General features: G+C 42.8%; 1 protein-coding gene across 3 annotated transcripts in view; it reads left to right on the top strand.

Moving 5' to 3' along the window:
- Positions 1-9,006: 9,006 nt before the first annotated feature.
- Positions 9,007-22,934, top strand: part of Minar1 (membrane integral NOTCH2 associated receptor 1) — a 35,151-nt gene continuing 21,223 nt past the window's right edge. For all 3 annotated transcript variants that reach the window (XR_013105538.1, XM_076917339.1, XM_034484424.2), the window contains exon 1: positions 9,007-9,926. The gene's annotated coding sequence lies outside the window, so the exon portion shown is untranslated. The remainder of the gene's footprint in view (positions 9,927-22,934) is intronic.

Genomic DNA, 22,934 nt, shown 5'->3' with positions numbered 1-22,934 from the left:
GGAGGCAGGAGGCAGGAGGCAGGAAGCAGGGGGGTAGAGGGGCAGGGGGCAGGGGGCAGGGGGCAGGGGGCAGGGGGCAGGGGGCAGGGGGCAGGAGGCAGATTCTCAGTTCCAGGCAAGCCAGGGCTACCTAGAGAAACCTTAAAAGAAGAGGGCTTCTCAGTGCTGTGGCAGACATGAGCATGCTGCATGAAGAAGATGTGGAGACATCCCCTCCTTTACATGTCCACTAAAAACTAGCACTTCTCCAAAAAAGGCAACACACCCTAGTCCAAAAGAGCAGATTCTGATGTAGAGAGAAACAGTAGCTATCTGAGTACATGGGGACAAACCCTAGCTACGTAAACAGCTTGTCACCAGAGGGAAGAAGCCAGACCATCACCACAGCAGCCTGGTAGGAACTGATCCTTCCAAGAAAACAGATTGAAATTGAAACATTTCCCAACCTTAGTCTTGAGTCTCATACAACCTTGTGAACAGCCTCCAACCACATTCCTCAAGCAGAGAGTTCCCCTTGGTTCATAATCAGGCAACATCACTTGGAAATGACTCTTTTGAGTTAGAAGATTCAGTTATTTTAACACTAACTTTGATCAGAAATAAATAAAGAACAAAAATCAGCATGGAGACTAAAGGAAGAAAGTGGGGTATGGACAGAAAAAAAAAAAAAGACAAAATAAAATCAAACCAACAAGCAAATCCACCCAACCATCCAACCAAACATATAAACAAGTGAAGAAATTCAATAGAAAAATACCATCGCAAAATTGGTTTGAGTATATGCCGTGGTTTCCAAAATAATTTAATAGTTTTACCTCTTATATATAAGCAAAGCTCAAAGAACAGAAGAGAAAGGCAAGAAGAAGTGTTTCCAAACAGCCAAGAAGATGAGCCTGAGCTAGGACAGCACAGAGCATCGGAGGAGAAACCAAACAGTTGATGAAGTAAAATCCCAACTGAAGGACAGTGTGTTGCTAGAACCTCAAAGAAGGGTAACATTTCAATATTGATACATTAAAATTTCATATGCCCTTTGCCTCAGCAGTTCCACTTGCAAGGATTTTTTTCCCTACAGGTATTTAATCACTAACGTGTGAAATGATGTGCTCAAGGACGTTAGTTACATCAAAATTTCCAGCAGTAAAAATCTGGGAATGATCTGGACATCCACTGAGAAGGAGCCATTAAATAAAAGATGTGATCTATGCAATGAAATGTCAAACAACTATAAAAGTAATAAGACAAATGCATGTGAGTCTGTGTAATCTCGAAGTTTAGGAAAAGAATAAGGCAAGTTTAGTGTGTGTGTGTGTGTGTGTGTGTATACCAATATATAGTGCTCCTCCAAATATTTTCGTGGTGGTAGAAATTAATTTGTAATTAATATATAAATAATGTATATAGGATAATTACCATCGAATAAAACAACACTATGTTGTTTGGCTTTTATTTTCATAGTCTGCCTATGGAAGGACATATAAAAGGTTGGCAAAGTGGTTTTTCAGGAGAGGGAAGCTCTTTTGGTAATTAATACTTGCTTCAAATTTTTATAGGATTGTCTCTATTTCCTATTTAAAGCAATAAATTAATTATCAACAAAATGACACTCCTTTCATTTCTATGACCTCCCAGTCTCTACACCAATCTATATTTAACTGATAATCCCTTGTTCTGAGGACTTTTTTTTTTTTTTTTTTGGTGTTTCTCCTGTGGAGAGTAAGACATTTTAAAGGAGAAGTCACTTGTCACCCACTCTCAAGTGAAGATAGAATTCTATGACCCTTATCTCACCCCACAAAAATGTAACAGCCTAGACAGGAAGCCATCAAAGAGAATTCCTAGGAATTGTAATAAGGATGCTCTCCACAACTCATGGCTTTTGGTGGAGGTACAGGTGGGGGTTTCTGTAAGGGGCTAGACTCAGAGTTTGACCATGCCTTAGTGATTATATGGGCAACACAAATTGAACTTGTGTGGATTTTTTATTGTTCTTTTTGTTTTGTTTTTTAAATTTCTCTCTGTTTCTTTCTTTTTTCTTTCTTCTTTCCTCCTCTCCCTCCTCTTCTTCCTCCCATTCTTCCTCCTCTTCTTCCTCCCATTCTTCCTTCTCTTCTTCCTCTTCTTCCTCTTCTTCCTCCTCCTCCTCTTCTTCTTCCTCTTCCTCTTCTTCCTCTTCTTCTGTAGGATAGGCAGACCAGAAAAGACTGAGAAGTGAGTGTGATTGGGATATATTATGTGAAGTTCCCCAACAAACAATAAAAATATATTAGAAAAATGAGTAATGAGGCAAAATGGAAAGCAAAGAGAAAATGCTATAAAAATTTGGGGCGTGTCTTGACATGTTAAACATTGTATTTTGTGATGTTAAAGGGAGATTTAATTATTCAGTTATTAGCCAGAGACTGAGAAATGTTTAATATAATGCTTAGGTGAAATTGTTTACTGTTGGCCTTTAAGTTGCATTCGTGCTTTGCTAAGAACTAAGTGAGGATAAGGTAATGTCTGTAAGTATCTTGTGTTGCTCAAGACACTAGAGCATGGGAATGACACCAAGATACATTACATATACCAAAGGAAATATGTGCCATATAGCAAAGAAAAAGTGTCTTCTAAGACTTAAAAACAAAAGACACATGATAAAAGATACAGAACAAGTTCTAGATCAGTAGATCTTAACCTGTGGGTCGAGAACCTTTGGGGGTCACATATCAGATATACTGCATATCAAATACTTAAATTATGATTCATAACATTACCAAAATTACAGTTATGAAATAACAAAATAATTTTATGGTTGGGGGTCACCACAACATGAGGAGCTGTATTAAAGGATCATAGCATTAGGAAGGTTGAGGACCACTGTTCTAGAGTCAAACTTCCTGGGCTCAAATCCCTGGTCCAGTGCTTATGAGCAAAGTGATCCTGCGTAAGAACTAAATCTCTCATTGCTTCAACATCCCACCTGTGAAATGAGAACGAGGGCATGGCCTAATTTATAGCATTTTGTACAGATTAAGTAAGCTAGGTCCTAGGACAGATGTTCCAGATATAATATGTTCCAAATAACTGTTATCTATTGGTGACATTTCTGCATTCGGGGGCACTTAGAATGTGTGCAGCATGAGTCCATGCATATTACCCTATCGTCTGTGCTGATGAAGCTGCCTTTCTTTTGCTTAGCTCAGAGACGGTTCTGGGTGAAACAGGCTGAGCAGCAGCCTCAACATTCTGAGATAAGGAAGTAAATGGCTTTTTCAGCAGAAACCTGGACATGTGTGCATTTGTGCCAACCTTAAAAATAGTTTTGTTTTTCTCAAAGATCCAGAGAACTCTGGGGAAATCGTGGGCTTGGTTTTCAGAAGGTCTGATAGAGAGGCCAGGCTTTATCTGATCATAAAACACCACCCACAGCACCAGCAATCCATGCAGAGCCTCAAGGGGCTTTTGTAGCCATTCTTCTGAATTGAGTTTCCGTTCATTGACTTCTGTGAAGACAGTAATATTTAGTGTAGTGAATGGAGTTCTAATTTCTTTTCGAGCTTCAGCCTCGAGGAGAAAATGTCAGATCAGCATTTGACAATTCCTCTTTTCCAAATGACCTTGGTGAAGTCTTTTTATTCAGTGTGTGGTCTTGTTCACCCATCTGTCACGTCATGATAAGGAAACAAACAAATGGAACTTCTCCCTCAGGAAAATATTGTGAGGTTAATTTGAGGCTCATAGAGAACTACCCAGGTGGAGTGCCCTGGAAATCCAGCACAGATGAGTCTGCAAACATATGTAAAGTACCCCCCACACCTTGGGCCTTACACTTTATTCTGAGGACTTAAGAGTAGATGGGATTTGTTTGAAGTAATTTTGACAAGGGCATCTAAGTCATGAGGTAAATATTTACAGAGTGCCTATAATTCAGTCACTGTTTTCTTGCTTAAAATATATTAACCCAGATTCATGCAAAGTCATTGTTTTGGCTTCCCAAGTCCCTTGGATGTTGAACATTGGGGTGCTATTGAAAAGAATGAGAAGAAAGTCCTAGTCACTTCTTTCAGAGATTCAAGTTTCAACTTAACAAAAACTTTATCTATGAATGGCACATCAATGGAAGGAGATACTGTGGTTTCCCCTTAGTGCATACAGTACATTGCTATGGCCCCTTTGGACACCACAAATTAACAAATAACGACAATGTCCCGTTCTTCAAAGTGCATTGCCTGACTCTTCCTTACATATCCATGCACAGGACAACAACTTTCCCTGTCTTGCCCTTCCCATATGAGGCAGGGGAGGTCTCCTTCTCCCTTCTCTGCTTCCTTCCCTCATATCTTTCTCATAACAGCTCATTAGTCATTTGATTATAAAAAGTTAGCAGCTGGGATGTTTGGGGACTCTCTTCTATATATCCCAAGATGTTTAAATGTCAGAGCAGCACAGGTCTCTAGGAGCATCCAGTGCAATCCCATCATGAAACAAGTGAGGAAACAGAAGGCCAAAAAACTGTAGCACCTGGCACAAGAGTCAGAGATGATAGAGCTGAGAGCTGTTCAGTGGACCACATTGTGATGCGTCTAGTTGTGTATCTGAGGGGAAGGAAGCAGTGAGTCCCCTTGTGGCCCTATGAATGCATTTTGAACACTCTGCATTCCACTGCAGGTTAGAGCCCTCATCTAGGTTTTCCAGAGCACGAGAGTTTCCAAGGGTGCAAAGCCAATCTTTCCTGTACTAAGCAATCAGGACTCTGAGTTACCACCATCAGACACTGTCTCTGCCTGCTTGGGCAGCAAAGGAATTTTTTGGAAGAAATCAGAAGCTGACGAGTCAGTAGTCATGCACAGGGACTGGGGAACCTGGAGGGGAAACTCATGTAAGGCCGTGTCACACAAAGGGTCTGCTAAGACTCCATGGCTTTCACAACTCCCAGGCCACTGTTCCATAGACACCACAAGGGTGTGGAACAATGTCTAAACATAGCCATGTGGCTGGCTTCAAATTCACAACTTCAAGAAAGAAAATGGGGTTGGCCAACCGAGGCCACCTGCTCTTTCTCTAGCTGCCAAGGTTCAGAAGTACAAACCTCAACATTTCACAATGTCAGCTTCTTCCAAAATAAGATAATTAAAAAAAAAACCTGGACAGCCCTAAATAGCAACAGAAATAGTATTAATAATAACAAATATCCTATGACCTTCCAAACATACCACCTGTCTCCAGCTGGACTCGGAGAAACTCCTGGACAGCGTGGAGTTGTCCTGCTGCGCACCGGAATGCAGTGGAGGAGATTCAAGGAGGAGTCCACCGTGAACACGGTGCTGCTGCATCGGAAAGAGCTGTGTTCTATTTTCAGATCTACAGAGTCTGGTTCAGAAGTTTATAGCCCCTTCTGGGCACCATTTGTTTGGTCAGCAATCTACTGATATCAGTCTCTACCCACTGGACTCACAGCCACTCTGTTCACTGAATCCAAAACTCATGTCTCATAAGCCTATTGCTGTACATTCCTGACAGTGATGAAGGTCGTCTGGGAATGGGTATTATAGCAAAGCACTTTCACTGGGAGGTTACGTTAGAGGGTAGACGCTGTTTTTCTATTATTTGAAACCAGTGTCTTAATCTCTGAGATTTCGTTCTGCTTAATACATATCCCTTTAAGTCCTTACACACAATGCAGGAATAATGAGGTTTAATGGAATGGGACCTAGACAACTCCGGGTAAGTTTCTAAAATACCTGAACTGACAGGTGCCTATCCTAGAGCCCCCAGGAGCTGTGAGGATTCAGGATTCTCTGCTGCCCAGAGGAGCGATAGAGGATGCTGTTGAGTGAGCACTAACCTCTGAGCCCATGCTCTTTGGCTTGTGCTACCTGACATTTTACACCAGCAAGGCAGTATCTCTCAGGGCTCAAAAGGAGGCTACACTTTATCCTTTCAGCCCAGAGGAGGGAAGAGTTTCCCTTGTTCACTGGTACAGTCAAGCTTTTGCCTAGATACCTGAAATAAAAGACTTTCTTTTCTTCCTTCTCCTTTCTCCTCCCCTTCTCTTCTCCCTCCTTCTCTCCACCTTCTCTCTCTCTTCCTCCATTCCTCCCTCACTCCTACCTTCCTTCCCTTCCTCCCTTCCTCCTTCTACTTCCCTCCTTTATCTCTTCTGTCTCCCATATTTTCTTTTCTCTCTTCCTTCTTTCATCTCTTTTCTTCCTTCTCCCTTTCTTTCTATCTTTGTCTCTCTTGCCATGCAAACTGGCTGAATGTCTATGATGAAGCTTACACATGCATTTATTTGATCTTCTTCCCAACCTTATGAGGCTTCTTGTTTTACTTCTATAGTTGCAGAAACCAAAGCTCAGGAGAGACTGAGTGAGAAATAGTCTCGAGTGCCTGTATAGTCATCAGGTAAGATGCAATAACACTGATGCTATAGCCTGCGTCCTTTCTAATACTGAGGTATATCTATAGCACACCCAAAAGAGATCTAATTATGATGGACAAAAAAAAAAAAAAAGGATTCATGTGTGAATGAGGGTAGCTTTTGCCTGTTCCTAAGGAGAATTCTGATTTTGCTCATTTTTCTCTTTCATCATCTTTCCTCTGAAGTAAAGGGAGAAAGTATGTGTGCATAGAATGAAAGACATTAGAAAGGAGACCAGAGAGGAAATATGCAGAAAGATATAGTTAGGCATTTAGAGAGAATATAGGGCATATTAGAGAGATTTTGAAAGAATTGAAGCAAGAAGAATTGGGAAAGATGTTAGTATCTGAGAAATCCAAATAGAAAATGTGACTATTGATGCATATCTTTTGTGTGGTTGCAGTAGTTCTGTCACCCATGGAGACATATTGTGTACTCAATAGATTTATCAATTTCACACCTGAGGATCTGTATGACTGAAACTACCCACGTTTCTCAGTTCAAATATTAAGTTCAAGTAGAACATTTATAAATGACTTGTCCCAATCTGAGTACAATGAGGTGAGTGATGCAGAGAAATAACCTTCACTGCACAAACGTGTGTGCACGAGACTGTCGAGACTGACGAGTTTGTACAGGGAGGCAAATCCCAGGCTCTCTCCAGGGAGAGATTCCCACATGAGCCCCTCTGGCTTCAGTGTTCCGGCACCTGTGTGCATTAGTCATTTTCCGGCCACCAGACAGAGCTTTGAGGTAATTAACTTATAATAGAAAAGGGTTATTTAAGTTCACAGTTCTGAGTGCTCAGGTCCAAGCTCAGAAAGCGCTATTGCTCAGGTCTTTGGATACCAATGGTGGTGCGGTGCATCTTAAGGACTGCTCACTTCAATGTCAAGAAGCACAAAAGAGAGGAGGTCAGAATCCCAGGAGCTCCTTCAAGAGCTGGGCTCCAGTGACCTAAGGACCTCCTACTAGGCCACTCATCTTTGCACTGGGTAGCCCCAACCTCGGCACCAATTTTGTTTTCTAATACATGGACCTCTGGGGTAGACAGTTATCCTAAACATATATACTCTGCCCTGGGGAGAAGTATGGTACAGAATAGAGCACTAGTGGGATGTTGCAAGGCCTGAAGTTACTTGAGGGGTAGATTTACAGAATCCAGCTAGAAGAGGCAGTGTAGGATCAGAGACCTGCACTCTACATGCATCTTTATACTATTTAAAATGTAAAAGTTCATACTGTTTCAAATTTCCCCAAAAATGTTAGTGTACAAGGAAACAAGACCAAATAAAACAACCCTCGCTCCCCATTCTAAGGTTTATTTGTTTCCTTCTGGAGTCTGGACTCAGAGGTGTTCCTTTAGGATGAAAGGGGAGGGAAAACAACATGTAAAAAATAAAAGAGTAAAGGAACAGGCAGATGCTGTTCATCCAGATTCCCATTCCAAGTACTTCAATTCTCTGGATTTTACCAGTCTTGACTTTGGAAGAAATATTTGTTTGCTTAGGTCTCAGTTACTCTCTGAGCAACCAGGCTGCTGCAGCATCCAAAGCCCTCTCAGTGAAATCCCAATGGGCTTCTTACTCAGCATGGTTATCTATTATTCCTTGGGGTTGGGTCTCCCTCTGCCCATCTTTGCCTACTGTATAAATTAGCAGACCTTTGTTATACTGATGGAGAGCTGACTATCACCTAGAATGTTTGAACCAAGACACTATCATTTACAAATTTAGCCTCCTAGGCAAGCAAGGTACAGTGGATCAAATAAACTCGACCTTTGTTTTACCTCTCAATTGCTTTTGTCCCCCAACCCCACCTCCAATATGAGCTTGGTCTTGCCTGGAACTAAAGTTAAATAAGGGTGAAATTCTGGGAAAATCTAGCTGGCAGCTTATCACCCCCATGAGGCTTTATTTAAAGTATCCATGTATTAACAGGTTCACTTTTAGAACACTTCCAGTCAGCCAGAAACTCACGCAGGGAAGCTGTTATGGAGACCTGTGTCCCTCCAGCCCCCACCACCTCCCAAGGACAGAAGACAGACCACGGGTCACAAAGCTATCCAGGAACCTGAATTTAGTTGTACTCTTGGAAAAGCCACTTAATATGACCCAGAGAGGGTGTTACCCCTTAGCTATTTGTTCCCAAATAGTAGCTTTCCCTTCCCTTCCCTTCCCTTCCCTTCCCTTCCCTTCCCTTCCCTTCCCTTCCCTTCCCTTCCCTTCCCTTCCCTTCCCTTCCCTTCCCTTCCCTTCCCTTCCCTTCCCTTCCCTTCCCTTCCCTTCCCTTCCCCTCTTCTCCCCTCCCCTCCTCTTCTCTCCCCTCCCCTTCCATTCCTTTCTCTTTTTTCTCTTCTCTTAATTCCACGAGTTTGAAACTATAATTCCGTTTCTTTAAAGCGCTGCCTGTGTGACTTTCCCAGCTGAGGAAGACAATCTGTATAGACGGTGGCACGACAGACAAGTTGCTTCACTTCAGTCCCACTGCAGTACCCTGAGTGGCTGGGGAAAAGACTCCAGTCCTCATCCATGTATCCAATTGGACTTTTGGAAATCTATTCGGTTAAGTGTGTGCGTGCGTGTTTGGGGAGGGCTGGTCACGTGAACGCTAGTCTCTCCAATCTGGGTACCAAAGAAGCCAACCTCGGCCAAGAGGGAAACATCAATGAGCCAAGTGACCAATTTGCCCTGGCCTTGTGAAGCACTGCAGAGTCTGAGGCCCCGAAGGACGAGCAGAGTGCACCAGGAGAAAAGGAGAGCTGCGAACGCTGTTAGCTTCTGCTTCTCCACTGGGGGCCGCAGTCACCTTCAGCATCGGGAAATAGGGAGAAGCAAACCCCGGGGGTGGATCTGGCCCTAGGCTCCCTCCAGCTCCAACGTCTCCTTGCTTTTGCCCGGCGCAGCAGGCACCACTCATAACGAAACAGAGGCCTTCTCAGGACTCTAGGGGTGCGGGCACCCACTCTCTAGGTGGCTGCAGCCTCTGGCAGGGCACGCCCTCGGCGCTATTGCCGCGCCCCTCTCGAGTCCGCCCCTCCAGCCCAAGGGAGCGCGTACCCACTGCTGGACTTTCCTCAGCTCTCCAGGCGGGAGACGATGGAGGGGCTAAACTGGATCTCTGGCCATCGGGTTCCTGGCCCGAGCTGCCCACGGTATCCAAGACCGTGACGTGGCGACACTGGCTGAGCCTCAGAAACCGAGATTGGGGCTGATCTGGACTCTGAGGCCGCATCCTCCGGCCGCTGAGAGCCCCACCATCATGCAAGTGGGCACTGGCTGCCGACTGCCCAGGAAAGCCCGGGTGCGACCCTAGCCTGCAGACCTCGCGCTGTGGGTGCTGAAGTTGCCCTACGCCAGGGGTGTTGCCCCAAGTGCAAAGCCTGGGCTACCCTGGAGCCTAGGCGACTTTTGGCTAGGGAACCTTCGGGAAGCTCTGCCTTGGAGGCCGTGAGGACCACCACCTCAGAGCCACGCAAGACCTGCGGAGAACCGGGGACCAAGAGCTGGAGCTGCCCCCACAGGTAACTTCAGAAAGCGGGAGACCGATAGGGACCCGGGCGCACACGTGCAAGTGTGTGCGTGCAAGGTGTGACCGCTTATGTGCCGGTTGCTATTACACGGGGACCCTGTGTAAAGTCCCGGGCTGCTGGTGCTCCTCTCTGGCTCCCATAGGTTCCCGACTGCAGGCCGCCTGGGCGCGGGGACCCTTTCCACTGAGCTCGGTACTGTAGTGGAAAAGGGGTGTGCGTGTGCACGCGCATGTAGGCATGTGGTGGTATGTGTATTTATGTGGGTTGTGCATGTGTGTGTGCGCGCGTGGTAGGTGGTAGGCTTAGCCATATCTGGTGGAGGGAAAAGAGATGAAGGTAGAGAGACAATGGCCAAAGAGCACATAGTTCGGGCAAGTTTTCCTGGTTAAGAATTAATTTCAGACAACCGTGTTTTGGGGGTCAAGTAGGTGAACTGTGTGAGCCCCCCACCCCCACCCCGACCTATTGGAGTAAAGTGGAGAACTAGGCAAACCCTAGAAGAACGGACCAGTGTATCCCATTCTAAAATTGAGATTTCCAGGCACGTTGATGTAGAAAGGAGGTGTCTTTCCTCCTGGAGGTGGTCAACTTCACTTGCCAGAAAACACCAAAGCAAGGCCTGGCTGGCAGCAGAGCTCCAGTTCATTCACAGACCAGCTCAGCGCTCTGCAGCCTTTCCCACCTGCTCTGCCGCCATCCCTGCCAAGTCCGGTACTCTCCGGCCACAAACCCAGCAAGTAATCATTGGTCCTCTCTGCAAGAGTGCACGGAGCTTCTCGGAGGGATTTGAGTAGCTTGCTGGAACAGCCTGCATGCCAGCATTGTTTGTGAAATAGTGGCCGTATTCAAAGGTTGTAAACACCGGGGTGGGGGTTGGGGGTGGTGGGGGATGGTGAGGTGAGTTAGTCTTTTCAGTGGGAATTAAGTGAGGTTTGCCAAGACCCAGTGGAGGAGAGACATGGACTCTGTATTGTACCACAGGTCGGTTTTGTAGAACTTACATTTTGTTTGAAGGATAGGGTGATTTTCTTAGGAGCTGGTGGGACCATGGCAGCTGCCATTGCGGCTGCGATTGGGGGTTTGGCTGTTTGGCTCTGCTATGATGTTATGCAGCATGGCATGAAGGATTTCCAGAAGTAATTGAGGGGCAGTGCATTTGACCCGTTGTTTACCCCCATCTCCCTGCAAACAAGCTTCCATTACCACCTCTCCTGATGAAGCCTTCCTTGCAGGTAGAATCTAGCCACTTGCTCTAGGTATGGGAGTCTTCTAAGATGAGCTTCCTGTCAGCTCCTTGACAGCCTTGGGAGGGGGCGTTGCTCAAACAAGAGTAGTGGGAGAGAGTTGGGTGGGTGGCTGGCCTGAACAAGCCGTTTAAATAGGACTTCTCTTTATGTATCAGAGGATAAGAGAAAAATGAGAAAGGCTGGAGTGTCTGCAAAAAACAGCCAGGTTAGAGGTGTGTGGTTTTTTTTTTTTTTTTTTTTTTTTTTGTTTTTTTGTTTTTTTTTTTTTTTTTTTTCCAGTACCTGCAGGGAAACCTGAAATATCTGCTTAGGAAAGTCTAGTTCTTATTGTGTGTGAGAGTGGTATAGATCTGAAATTATGTGAAAATACATGTCAGTTGCTAGGGAAAGAGCAAATCAAACACTTCATTTGCATTTCTGATGAATTTGATGTGTGAAAGTGTTGCACACCACTTAATAGTTGGAAGAGAGACAAAGGTTCCATTGTCAGTGTTGAATTCCTTAGGAATTTTTGGATATATAATATTATTACTTTCTTGGCCAACACCAGAGGCAAAATTTCTGTGTCCTTCCAGCATCTAAAAACTCTAATGTTCCCTTTGAAAAATTTGTGCTTCTGGCAAGTTGTCTGTTCTGTCTCTGTCCACAGCACACAGAATGGGTATGGGATTCTGTCTTTGCTTTCTCCCTCAAATAAGCTCTTTGGAAACCTTGGACAACACGAAGCAGAAAGCAGGGCTGCAGCATGGCCTATGCATAGGGAGCTGGAATGTGAAGACCGGGAGGAGGAAGGGGAAAGCCCTGTTTGCTGCTCCAGCCAAGTAGCAATGCGATCCTCAGACTAGCTGGGAAAAGGTTCCAAATTCCTCTGTGACTACGGCGCTAATGCTCACTGATTAGCTTTTCCCGCTGACATTCAAATGTTTGTTTTTGGAGCTTACCCTGCAGGCTCAGTGTAAATTAAAAGAAAAAGAAGAAAAGAAGGATATTGAACACTGAACATAAGGCAGGCAGAAGCAGCTCTATGCTTCTAACTCACTGTATGATCTGGGCATCTAAAAACTCTTTAACTTAACTTTTTGCATGTTTTTGTGCATATTATTATATATGTGATATATGATATATGATATATGATATATGATATATATATATATATATATATATATATATATATAGAGAGAGAGAGAGAGAGAGAGAGAACCAAACCAGATTATCAAATCATGTCCTTTTTCCTCTCTTTTAGAATAGAACCCTTTATATTAAGCTTACATAAAATTTAAGTGGATGAAACAGATTAAAATTCGGGGGAGGGCCAGGACAGCCTTTTCCTTCTCAGTGTGGTGTCTGGCCCCCTTTGGAGTGCCTAAAGGCTCATCAGAACCCTTTGCAAGTCACTGAAAGGCTTCTCTCAGGAATGTGGCCCACTACCTCTTTTCAGTATTCCAAGTGAAATGTTGTCAGTGTGTCATGTACATTTTACCTGCACTGAGTCCTTCCTTCCCCAATAACAAGCACATGCCTGAATGTGGTATTTATACTCCAACCCTGACTCCCATGAAATCCTGTCTTGTTACATGATAGGGGAGTGGGATGAGCTGAATAAATGGGCCATACCATATAGCTATGGCATACTGACTGATCTTTTTAAAAAATTTTCTTACTTAGAGAGTGACCTTTAGAATGGACTGTCGGCTATGTGTATGTGTGCTGGTGTGTGTACATGTGTTATGCATGCACATATGACTTGATGCCACTATTCCAGAATGATTTATTGACTATTACCACTATGTGGCTTTTCTGGTGCCCTGTGTATTTTTCTATACTCTCTAATGAGAGCTTCTGTGAGGCTTGCTAGTGAGTAATCTATTGTGCTCAGACTTGAGATGCCTCCTCAGTAAAGCCCATTCTCTGTGGCCTTGCTCAGTTTACTTTGTGTTTGGTAATTTTAACCCTAAGTGACTCCTGTGGTATGGCTGGCGGCCACAATGCAGCATCTGGGGTAACTCTGGGACTTAAAAAAAAAGATGTTTCAAGTAAGATGATAACCATGTAGCTTTATGTGTATCTTAAAAGCCTGAAAGTAAGTAGTTGAGAGAAAAACAACAACAACAACAACATAAGAGGTCAACAGCTTATAGGGACTGGAGAACTTTAGAATGTTAGGGCAGCTTAAGTGACCAGCAGCAGGAGAGGCCGCCATCAGGAATGAGGGAAAGGTTGTGGGAAGATTCATCAGAGCTGTAGAAACTAGAGCTTTTGACTATGTGTGTGTGTGGAATTGGTGGTGAAGGGGATGGAGGAGTGTGCAGGGAGTATGTAGAAAGTGTGTAAGGAGTGTGTAGGGATATGTGTTTGGTATATGTTGGGAGTGTTTGTAGGAAGTGTGTGAGGAGTGTGTGGGGAGTATGTGGGGAGTGTGTAGAGAGTGTGTGAGGAATGTGTGGGGAGTGTGTGGGGAGTGTGTGAGGAGTGTGTGGGGAGTGTGTAGGGAGTGTGTGAGGAGTGTGTGGGGAGTGTGTGGGGAGTGTGTGAGGAGTGTGGGGTGTGTGTAGAGAGTATGTAGACTGTGTAAGGAGTGTGTAGAGGGTATGAACAGTGTTTAGGGACTGTGTGGGGAGTGTGTAGGGTTCAGTATAGTATGAGTATGAGTAGGCCATGGCTATGAAGGGCATGGGTAGAGTGTGTGCTGTTAAATAGTAGGTGTGGCATGGCAGTTGAGGTTAGAGATGTAGGATATGGGGAGGCTGTGTAGGATATGGGGAGGTTGTGTAGGATATGGGGAGGCTGTATAGGATATGGGGAGGCTGTGTAGGATATGGGGAAGCTGTGTAGGATATGGGGAGGCTGTATAGGATATGGGGAGGCTTATAGGATATGGGGAGGTTGTGTAGGATATGGGGAGGCTTGTAGGATATGGGGAGGCTGTATAGGATATGGGGAGGCTGTGTAGGATATGGGGAGGTTGTGTAGGATATGGGGAGGCTGTGTAGGATATGGGGAGGCTGTGTGGGATATGGGGAGGCTGTATAGGATATGGGGAGGCTGTGTAGGATATGGGGAGGCTGTGTAGGATATGGGGAGGCTGTGTAGGATATGGGGAGGTTGTGTAGGATATGGGGAGGCTGTGTAGGATATGGGGAGGCTGTGGCATGGCAGTTGAGGTTAGAGATGTAGGATATGGGGAGGCTGTGTAGGATATGGGGAGGCTGTGTAGGATATGGGGAGGCTGTGTAGGATATGGGGAGGCTGTGTAGGATATGGGGAGGCTGTGTAGAATATGGGGAGGCTGTGTAGGATATGGGGAGGCTGTGTAGAATATGGGGAGGCTGTGTAGGATATGGGGAGGCTGTGTAGGATATGGGGAGGCTGTGTAGAATATGGGGAGGCTGTGTAGGATATGGGGAGGCTGTATAGGATATGGGAGGCTGTGTAGGATATAGGTAGGTGGTATGTGTTGGTGTGGGTAAATGGTGTGTGTTGGGTATGAGGTAGGTGGTGTGTATGAAGTGTGGGTAGATAGTGGTGTTTGGTTTGGGGTAAGGTACTTTGTGTTAGATATGGGAAGTTGATATATATGGGTTTTGTGTAGTACTATATGTGAAGTGTGAACTATGGCTGTGGGTAGGTAGTGTATGAAACTTTAGGTAGTATGTGGCTTCTACTTCACTGTCTAAAGGGTCTACCATCTTACAGCAGCAGTGTAGGCTCATGACCAAGCCTTCAATACAAGGTTTTGGGGCTAACTTACCTGAACTATATCAGGAGTTATAGACCATAGAGTACTTAGTGCTTTTCCACTTGGCAAAAACAGTATTTTTATGCTCCTTACCTTTATAAATAATAAAGTAATCGAACAAATTGTTTTTCTGTTCTGCTTCATTTGTTATGATATTATATATTCTTCTTTGCCTTCCTTTGTAAATTAGCCATTTTTGTTTGGGTTATTTATTCCTTATTAATTTTTAAGAGCTCTCAATAAGATACAAGAAGCATCTGCGTCTTGCCTTTTCCAGGTTTTATAATGTCTAGAGATGGGGTGACCAAGCACTTCTCATTTATATAAATGAATCTGCCTTTTTCTTCCTGATTTGAGTTTGGGATCTTGTAGAAGATTCTTTCAGAATCTCAGATCATCTGGCCCTTCATTCAAACTTTGCTCGTTTGGGTTCAGCTTTTATGTACCTGCTATGAGTAAAGATAAAGTCAGTTTTTAAAAACCAATTGGTTTTCTGACTATTCCAGTAATATTTAACCAATTATCCATAGACATATGTACCCTTATCGAACACACTAGCATCTTGTAATTGCTTTGAAATGCTATTATATGCTGTATCCTGACCTACACCTACATCTTGTTGGTCTGTGCCGTTGATTTATTTAGTATTTAATATTTAACTACCCAAGCTATTTTCTACTTTGACCAGAATTCTTCTATCTTTTACAATTTACTTTTGTTTATATGTCTGTGTGTTGGTATACTACATGCCCCAGGAGGCCAGAAGAAGCTGTCAGAGTCCCTGGAGCTGAGATTAAAGGAAGTCAAGAGCCCTCAATGTGGGTGCTGGGAAAGAAACTCAGATTCTCTGGAAGGGCAGTTGAGTTTTCTCTCCAGCTCTGTCAACCAGGATTCTTGATTAGTTACCTTGAGGAAATAATTATTTCATGCTTCCTCTAATATTAAGGGCTTTCCTCATAAAAATGAAACAGGGCAAAATACAAATAGCAACAAACCAGAAAATGTATGTGGTTAGTTTTTCTTAGTGGTTTTTTTTTTTTTTTTTTTTTTTTTTTTTTTGCGTTTGTAAAGCCTTATATCCAAAAGTTTACGTTAGCTCCACAATTAACATGTCCCAGGCAAAAGTGGGCAAGTAGAAACTTAATCTTCTAGTTTTACATTTTTATTTAGTTATTTTTTTTTTGACACTGGGTTTTATCTAAAGCAGGGTGGTTTACAACTCACTTTGTAGCCCAGGTTGGTCTTGGACTTCTGACCATCCTGCTTCATATCTCAAGTATACCACTATGCCTGACTTTACTCTTTTTTCTTTTAATTAGTACATATTTTTTTAAAAAGTTAAGACAAGTACATAAAGTAATCTAACGGATGCCCACTTGCAAATGAGATTTCAAAGGTGGCAATATCTGTCATTTTTGTTTCAGTGCCTGGCTTTTGTTTGCTTAAAGAAATGGCTGTTCAAGTTTGTTAATTTTGTTGTAATCACTTGCTGTTATTCCCCTTGGTGAGGAAGGTGCCCATCCCCCAAATAATTGAAAGTGTGCTTGTGACACTGGGATTGACAAGGATTTATTAAGGAGCTTGGTGAATACTGCATGCTGCCCAGGGCCACATGGGCTTGAACTTGGAAGCAGTGTAAACAAATAGGCTCTGTAATATTTAATGGTTCTCACAGGAGGACACGATTAGCTTGTGTGAATACTTATAAGAGCTGAAGGGAGTCAACCCTGCTACTGGGGGATAGATAGGAACTGTGCTGTGTTCCTTAGTAAGGAGGGTTGTCCAAGGGACCTTACCCATGGGGACAGAACGGGAACTTATGTATAGGCTATCTGAGGCGCTCTTGATTTCAGCTGGATGTCAAGGCATGGACGAGCTGTGGATGATCTGTGGACTAGCAGAAGCCTTGATTTTAGGACTTTGACCACAACTTTCTGTCCCCACCATCCCAAGCCCGCTGCTCTCATTTTCATGTATGTTTTTATACTTTCTTTTAATAAGATATGCCCATGATATATATTTGGGTTTTGTTTTTAAGTTACAATGATGTGGTAGATCCACATGGAAGCCTAAGTTTCTAGGCATGGGTTTATTCTTAAATATATTAAATATATATGGATTAATATTTTGAGTAACTATGAGTCAATTCCTCCACTACATTCTCCTCCTATTATAGACCATCTGGGAACAGTTTTATTTCTTTGTGAACCCATGTTAGTGATTAAGTTAAATATCTTACCATAAAAGAAGTAGTATTTGTTCTTTAGAACTTAAATACAGCTGGGCGGTGGTGGTGCAGACCTTTAATCCCAGCACTTGGGAGGCAGAGGCAGGCGGATTTTTGAGTTCGAGGCCAGCCTGGTCTACAGAGTGAGTTCCAGGGCAGCCAGGGCTACACAGAGAAACCCTGTCTCATAAAACAAAAACAAAAACAAAACAAAACAAAAAAAAAGAACTTAACTACAAAATACTTTATTTTAAATTAAGAACTTTATTTTTAGGAACAGAGTTCTGTTTATAACATCCGTCTAGAATTTTACTAAGAGGCTAATTTTTTTCTTTAGAATTTCTCTGTCTCTCTGTCTCTGTCTCTGTCTCTGTCTCTGTCTCTGTCTCTGTCTCTCTCTCTCTCTCTCTCTCTCTCTGTGTGTGTGTGTGTGTGTGTGTGTGTGTGTGTGTGTGTGTGTGTAAAAGAGAGAGAGGAGAGAGATCTCAAGACAAGATCATGAGTTTGGCATGCTTCCTATACTTTTGTGAATTTTGCTGCATTTATTTTTAAGGTTATATTTTTCTGGTGAGTTTTTTTTTTATCATTCTTTTATAATAGTTTTCTGAATTGCACTTTGTTCAATTTAAAGTCATCTCTTCTATGTTAATATAATAAAATGAGTTGTAGTGAATACTTAGTATTTGGCATGTACTGCTACAAAAATAACTCAGCCATATGACATAGGTGCTGTGTCACCTACATATTAAAGCTAAGGGGACACATACAGAGAAACTTGTAAGCTCTGTGATCTCAGATCTAGAGGACAGAATAGCTCAGATGAGAACTTGGGCAGCTTTTTCCAGAGCCTGTGATCTTTAAGTAGTATATCATTACCTGCGGAGAATATAAATGACATTGTGATTTTTTTTGGATTGTTATATCTGATTTTCTTTATATTTTCACTGCCTGTGTAATTTTATTTCTGAATACATCTCTTACAGGTAATACAGGGCTGTTTTATTTTACCTTTTGAGAATACAACTTGAGAGTCTTTGCCTTTTAACTGGCAAATTCATACTCTTTACATTTATTGTGTTATGTATTTAGAAATAATTCTGTCACCTGGTTCAGAAGCCCTACATTAAATGTTACAGTTTATTTTTGTTCTTTAAATGACCACCTGAAATGTTTTCTAACATTATTTTAACTTACTGTCCAGCCTTACTTCACTTCTCTTTCCTACTCCAAATAATATAAGGAAACTCAAAAAACTCTCATCTGGCCCTTTTTCATTTTGCTTATAAGTCATCAAATCATTTTATGTTTGTATAGTATTAAAATACATTTGTTTCTTTTACCTAAATTCAGTTTCTTTCTGAGAAATGTGAATGAAAAACTCTGGGTTTCTCTTTAATACTTTAGTTCCTCAATAATAGTTTGTCTTATAATTATGGACATTTTATTTTCTTTACCATGTTAAACATTTTATTTCTGCTTATTGCTTTTTGTTTTATTCTTGAAAACTAAGACTTTAAAATTCAACTTTTTAAGGTTTTCTTTTTGTTTCTCGCATACCTGAGTTTCACTATGATGTGTTTAGGCCCCTTCTGATACTCATCGGCACTTATGTAGGTTTTCTTGTAATTTTTTTTTGTTTTGTTTTTTTCTCTTTGAAGGTTTGTGCTGTAAATTCTGGAAAATTCCTAGACATTAGCATTTTTCTGCTGTTCTTTTACTTTTTTTCTGGAACAGCTATCAGACATTTTTTGAACCTTCTCCTTGTATGCATATGTCTTTCAGCTTTAATTTTCTATCTTTCATTTTTGTTTTCTTAGTCCTGTTTTGGCTATATTCCCTTAGGTCTTTCAGATCACTAATTTTCACTTCACTTAAGTAACGTATTATTTAATCTCTTGTTTTTAAAGAATGATTATATTTTTACAAGTTTATTTTCCAAATTATATGCTGTGCTATCAGTGTTGTACATAGACTTCTCTCTCTCTCTCTCTCTCTCTCTCTCTCTCTCCATATATATATATATATATATATATATAATTTTAAAAATATTTATACCTTTTACAATTGTGGTTCCTTTTGGAAAAATCTTGAGCTTCAAACCCTGCTAGTTATTTTGTGTCTTTGTGTCTCACGAATTTTTTCTTTTGTGCTTAATTTTTAAAATCATTACTAGTATTTTTCCTATAAGACAGCGATCCCGGTACACCTGCGATTGTCCAAGGCAGTTTTACACATTGGTGTCAAGGAGATCATCAGCATAGAACGGATTTAGATTTCTTAGATTAAGAATTTTTATACCCTAGGGCAACAATTTTATACCCAAGAGTATTTAAGATGCTGACATTGTTTTATGTGTCTAAGGTACTCATACACACGGACATTGCATTGTTAAATACAGAACCTAGGCAGAGGGTGACAAATACCTTGGTTTTCTGTTTTGACTAACACACACCCCATTCCATTTCATTCTTTGGTCTGAGTTAGATAGAGGACAGTCAGGGCATACTCCCAGTTCCTCCCCGTCTGCTCCTGGATGCCTCTCACTGCTTTCCCTCTAATGGGACCTCCTCTGCCCTCCAGCTTAAGTACTTCCCTGCCTCCTGTGATTCCCAGCCTTATCTCTACTTTGGTTTCCTGAGCATTTATCTTGCCTTCTTGCAGGTTTAGCATTACATGTTAACAACAAAATCTTCCCAGCAACAAAAGCGCTTTCCAGCATTTAGGAGATCAGAATGGGAGCTCTTTCTCCACCTCTGTGCTAAGAGTGTTCCTTTCTTTTGGGTCTTGGGATAGCTTTATAACATTTTGAATTCTAAACTAAGGGCTTCAAGACAAGGCTACTTTTCTCAGGAGTACACACTAGGTAAATAGCACAGCAGTTTCCTTCCCAATTCCCTAATCCCCTCTTCAGCAGATCTGTAAGGGAAAAGTCTGGGTTTTCCTTCCTTGGATTTGAAATTTAAATGAGAGGTAACACAAAGAAGGCTACTGCTCCAGATTACACATTTTGATCTCAAGGCTAAGACCTTTCTTTTATAGTCCTGAGTCCATACTTGCATTAAATCACAAGAACAACCACAATCTAAAAAAAAAAAAAAAACCAGGATTTTCAGTGAACTTGTAGATGAATTCTCTTGTGGTGTGCTTTTTATGGGTATGCAGTATGCAGTGAGAACATTATGGCTATTTCATTTTGTCTTTTGAAAAGGATATGGGAATGCCTTATTACGAATGCTTTCCAGCTGACATTTGCTAATCCAGTTCAAGGCTATGTCTTTCATTCCCATCAGGTTTCTGAGCAGTTAGTGACAGAGGGATGATTAAACCGCTAAAGCAGTGAGCAAGGATGATATAAAGAAGCTTATCTTCTGTCCAGAGATCTCATACAGCACTCCTAGAGACTGCCGCTAGCCTCAACCAGAAAGAAGCCTCTCCTCTGCTCTAGTTAGATGAAGATCAGATGTCAGCACGGTGAGAGCTTATGTCTCAGGTGGGGAAAGAGCGGACATTCACTTTAGCCTTTGCACTCCAGCCTTTATCGCTGCTAGCATGTGTTTTTTTCCTTTTTAGGTTTGAGTTAGATAGAGAACAGTCCAGTGAACACTCCAAGTCCCTGCTCTCTATGACCTTCAGTCATTGCACACCAGCCTTTGTCACTGCTAGGATGTGGCTTGAAAAGTAACAAGACTCCACAGTCGGTTGGGGGGCAGGAGTGGGACAGAAGTCAGGCATCTGGTTCCTGCCCTTTCCAAAGCTGCATACTGTTCTACAGTGAGTGCATCCATGGACCAGGAAACACAAGGATCTGGAATTCTCCTCTTGTCCAGGCACATCAAAGTTTCTGAAAGGTAGAAAAGAATGTGGATTCAAGAGTGTGGGTCCCCATATGAAGCTCAAGAAGAAGAAAGACCAAAGTGTGGATGCTTCAGTCCTTCTTAGAAGGGGAAACAAAATACAGGAGGAAATACAGAGACAAAGTGTGGAGCAGAGACTGAAGGATAGGCCATCCAGAGACCGTCCCATCCCATATACAGTCACCAAACCCAGACACTATTTCAGATGCCAAGAAGTGCATGCTGACAGGAGCTTGATATAGCTGTCTCCTGAGAGGCTCTGCCAGAGTCTGACAAATAGAGATGCTCGCAGCCATCTATTGGACTGAGCATGGGGTCCACAGTGGAGGAGTTAGGGAAAGGACTGAAGGAGATGAAGGGGTTTGCAATCCCATAGGAAGAACAACAGTATCAACCAAACAGAACCCTCAGAGCTCCCGGGGACTAAACCATCAACCAAAGAATATACATGGAATGACCCATGGCTCCAGCCACATATGTAGCAGAGGATGGGCTTGTCGGGCATCAATGGGAGGATAGACCCTTGGTTCTATGAAGGCTTGATCCCCCAGTGTAGGGGAATGCCAGAGTGGTGAGGTGGGAATGGGTGGGTGGGAGGGGAGCATCCTCATAGAAGCAGGGAGTGGATAGGATAGGGGGTGTGCAGAGAGGAAACCGGGAAATGGGGATAACATTTGAAATGTAAATAAAAAAAAAATCCAAGAAAGAAAGAAAGAAAAAAAGAAAGAAAGAAAGAAAAAGAGAAAACAAAAAGGAATGTGTGTCCCACCTGGGCACCTATATGTGTTGAAGTTGGCTGCATCCCAGTGCTTCCCTTACAGCAACTACCTTTGACAGTATCTCCACTTCTATTTTCTGTAGCCTCCTTCCCTGGAGCCAGCATCCTGCCTGTCAAAGTCAACTGTGCTATGGTCAGAGAGTACCTGACACTAGCTAACTTAGAAAGAATGTTATTTTATTGTTCATGGTCCTACAAGCTAGGTGGTTCATAGGAAGACAACAGCTTCTAATGTCTGGTGAGGACTTTCTTATGACACCTTCTGCCTGGCAGAAGGCAGAAGTGTCGTAAGAAGTGCCTTTCAAAGGGATCATCATCCCACCCATTAGATACCCCATGGCCTATAATCATTTCTTAAAACCCATCTTTTGATTGTATCTGAAGTTTGAGGGCATCTATTCAAAGCACGGCACATCCTACTTAAATTTTACCTGCTTATCTATTCCTTCCTCTTTTCTTGTCCTAACCAAACTCTGTTGCCCTGTACCTTCTAACCACCTTCCCTTTGACTGGAACATTTCTTGACTCTTCCTTTAGAAATCAAAACAGCCATATCTTCAGTCTTCTAGGCCATTGGAGATGGTACCATCTCTACAATTTGTCTTCCCCTCTCCCCTTTGGCTGGATTCCATCTCATTTCCCATTGAGGCATCTCGCTTAAACTCCCCTGGCCATTCACCATCGGCATGTTGTGTGGAAGCTTGTAAAAATGCTCTAGCTGCCAGGACCAGATCTGCCCCTACTCCCACATGTGCCTTTGAACAGTCAGGTCATCATCTTGTCCCCAGTTTCCACCGTCATAATATGATGATCACTGCAGCCACAGTCAGCACTGATCCTAAACACTGTTTTTCCTCCCTGAGACCATGGGCTCCAAGAAGAGAGTGGTGTTAGCGTTTCCAGCGGACCCTAGCACAGTTCTTAATGCTTATACTACAAATACTTTACCAGTTGAGCCATCCTCCAGTCCTAGAAAAAGGGACTATAGTGCTGAATGGTTGCAGACAAGGGTCATGCAGTGTGCATGGAGTGAATACCAAGTAGAAATGGTGGGGGAACAGGCTGGCCTGGGAGGCACGTGTGTTGAGAACTGAGAGGACATCCCCACTTACTCTGGGTAGAAACTTCGTCCTTGGCTTTCAGAACTTCCCTATGGA

Source organism: Arvicanthis niloticus, chromosome 21 (assembly GCF_011762505.2).
Source record: "Arvicanthis niloticus isolate mArvNil1 chromosome 21, mArvNil1.pat.X, whole genome shotgun sequence".
In the NCBI taxonomy this organism is placed as follows: domain Eukaryota; kingdom Metazoa; phylum Chordata; class Mammalia; order Rodentia; family Muridae; genus Arvicanthis; species Arvicanthis niloticus.
This window is presented reverse-complemented; position numbering and strand designations above follow the sequence as displayed.